Here is a 3,442-nt window from a genome sequence, read left to right as displayed (position 1 = left end):
ACTGAATACTTATATTCAGGGTTCTGTTTCTTTAGGGTCCTCCTGTAGACAGAAAACAAGGATAGAACGATCTTTGTCACTGAGGATTGAGAGGCTTGTCCTAAATGTTACTAGTTAGCTCTGCCCACATAGCAAATGCTTTACACTTCCTGCTTGTCCTGTGTGAAATGGAACTAATAATACCATTCCACCACTTTTGAAATGTGGGTGTTAGAATGATGAAAACAAAGAGTGAATATGAAATATTAAGTGCAAATGCAGTATATTATGATAAATTAACACATTACCATGCACAGCTGTGTGATCTAGCCTAGACAACCCATATTCTTTTTCAATAAGTCCTTCTGAGAAAAATTCCTAAATCAAAACAATCACCTTGCAGATCCTGGGAATACTTTGCCAGCTGACTGGGGATAAGTCTTGGATAAGAGAAAAGCCTAGAGCAGCTCTCCAGTTGTGCTCTGCTTTATGGTTTTGTGGGTAAAGATGGGAGAGATCTGCCTAGATTTGTGCGCTCTTGGACTAAATTGCTCTAGATGTACTTTAAATTATGAAAGCTGCTCAATATGCAAGGCATGCGCATCAGGTGAGTAGATCTTTTGTAGTTTGAACAGTATCCAGAAGCTGGGATGAGAAGAAGGGGATTTAACACTAATCCTGTAAGATTATGTCTTACAATGAATAGTGATCCTGAGGAATGGAGTACTGTGAATGAAAAATAATTCCAGCTTAAGATGACATAATGAAAGCTTTGATATCTCCGAAAGGCTGTCCCAAACTAAGACCTAAAGAATGTTATGGATCAGACCTAGCTACAAGATCAGATTTTCCCATCCTTAAAGGGTTTAGGTAGGTAGAGCAAAGAAGGATGTTCATACACATACTGACTCCAGTCTTCACACTCTAGCAAAGGGCTTTAGTTTTCATATTTGCTGAATTAATAACATAAGTGACTTGGATATCTGGAAGACTGGACAATAAAGTTCATATGAAACTTGACATAACTCAGGTGGTAAATATTTTCTAAATTGTCATGGCACCAAATGTACAATTTATATATTTGATTTCACATTTCTTTTTAACCCTCTGCATGTCATACAGTGTTCCTGCAATCACAAAATCCACCATATAAAATATATGCTTTTTATGTTAAAGTTTTTGGTCTCAGACTTTTAAGATATACCTTTCCACTGATCTTCCTCATACTAAATGGTTGATGATTTTCAATTTACCCAATGTTACTCCACTAGGCATTTTAGATAAGAAGTATTATAATGACATTTCCCTAGGTTTAGATACGGAAAACCCTGAAAATATAATTAATACTTATCACCAATTTGGTGCATCAAGATTTCTGTTTTCATTGATTGATGAATCAGTAGACCTTAAGGTTAAAGTAGTGAGTTGTAAAACAAGTTAGAATAAATTCTGGAGAAAATGAGCCCAATTTTCATTAGCGTTCTATCAAGTTTTGTATAATCACATACGTACCAATTCATTTCTTTAAACTTCTGTTTCTTCCATTGTAAAAGGCAGAGATGGTAATTCTTGACTGGCGTCTTTTACATCATTCTTAAGTAACTGTGAACAACATTAGAGATAATATGTGAAATTACATATGAGTCTACACACCTGTGATTATTGATATAGATTACACAGCTCTTTTCAGTTCCATTTGCCTCTAGCCATCTGATACTACTTCATGGTTTTTATAACAGTTAAAGATCACTATTAACTACTATATAGCTACTATTTAACTTAGTACCCAAATTGATTCATTTTTAAAATAAACCTTATGTCACTGTAAAAAAAAAAAAGCAAAGAAAAGTCTCTTTAAAACATAGAATGATGTCAATGAAAAGATGTCTTTAAATTCAAGCTAAAGCCTGCTGCTTGTTATGCATCTGATATGCTTTCTTTTTTCAATTAAAACTAGAGATGAATAGATGCTACAAAGACATTAAGAAATTGTACCAGATTCACACTGAGGCTTTCTATGAGCTGTAAATCAGAAGTATTGAATGGTATTTAAAAAGATAATAACTTTCTTACTATGTCATCCTCTGTTTTTTTTTTAATTACTTAAAATTATCTTGCTTGCCATCTGTCAGACATGCCTACCATTTGGAGAAAATTGGCTGCAGCATAGGAATATAATGGGCTGGGAATTTTGGTAACTTGGCATATCACTAATATTCATGAGCCTTAAGTTTTTCATTTCAATTATAGGTATTGGGATGAAGTCCAGGGGACTTTGTTCCCTGAAATACTGTGTTCTCCATTCCCTCTGTATGTGCAGAATAGGTAACATCCCATTTAGTAAAAATCTAAGAATATGCAGATTTCCATTTACAGTAGAGCTGTCTCAATCATCATAATGTTCTGTCATAATAAATAAGGTCATTCTGAACTTCCACTGATGTAGCAAATTCAAAAAATTATGAGGTGTATAGAAAAATCAGCAAATTCACGTTAATACTGCCTATGATAGAAGATTATATGTAACTGTGTGTGAAATGATCACATATTCATTTATAAGCAGATGCTCTGACCTCCTCTGTTAAAGTGCTACACAAATGTCTTGATTGATAGTGTGCTTTCACAAAAGAAAGGAAAAAAGGATAGATTAGCCTACTTCCAATAAGCTTTTTGCAAGCACATCAGAATAAATATAGCATTAGATGGACTTTGGAAGTAATTAGTCTTGTAACTGATGGATTCTCAGTGATTTACTGATGACTTGAAATTCAGGCTTTGCTAATGTCCTCCATTCTGCAAAACGGGTCATTTAAGTTGGTGGATGACAGTGACCTATGCTTTTCACTGCATCTTTTAGACCTCTGCTTTTTGAAGATTCACTATACATGTATAATCACACATATCACACATTAATATAAGGCAGGCAAATATTCCCTGAGTTCTTCTTAATTCACTCTGACTTACAGATTTTCTTTTCTTTTTCTTGGTTTTTCAAGACAGGGTTTCTTTGTGTAGTTTTGGTGCCTGTCCTGGATCTCAATCTGTAGACCCAGGCTGGCCTTGAATTTACAGAGATCTGCCTGGCTCTGCCTCCCGAGTGCTGGGATTAAAGGCATGTGCCACCACTGCCTGGCCAGATTTTCTTAAAGTTGGTTGTATAGAAGAATTATAGATACAAAAATATATTTACAGTTTTATAAAATATTAACATAAAACCAGCCATTGCATAGTGCAATCAATTTTTCCATTGACTGTAATAACAGTGCACTGAATGTGCATCAAAATCCACCAGGTTTAAATGAATCCCCAGGGGTTTCTTGGTCCTGGAGGACATGGGAATGGAGGGGAGGAGCTGGGGGAAGGTGGGGGTGGGGGTGGGAGGGGGGAAGACAGGGAACCCATGGCTGATGTATAAAATTAAAACACATAATAATAATTATTTTAAAATGTTCACATTTAAGTC

This window comes from Onychomys torridus, chromosome 10 (genome assembly GCF_903995425.1).
Source record: "Onychomys torridus chromosome 10, mOncTor1.1, whole genome shotgun sequence".
NCBI lineage: Eukaryota > Metazoa > Chordata > Mammalia > Rodentia > Cricetidae > Onychomys > Onychomys torridus.
This window is presented reverse-complemented; position numbering follows the sequence as displayed.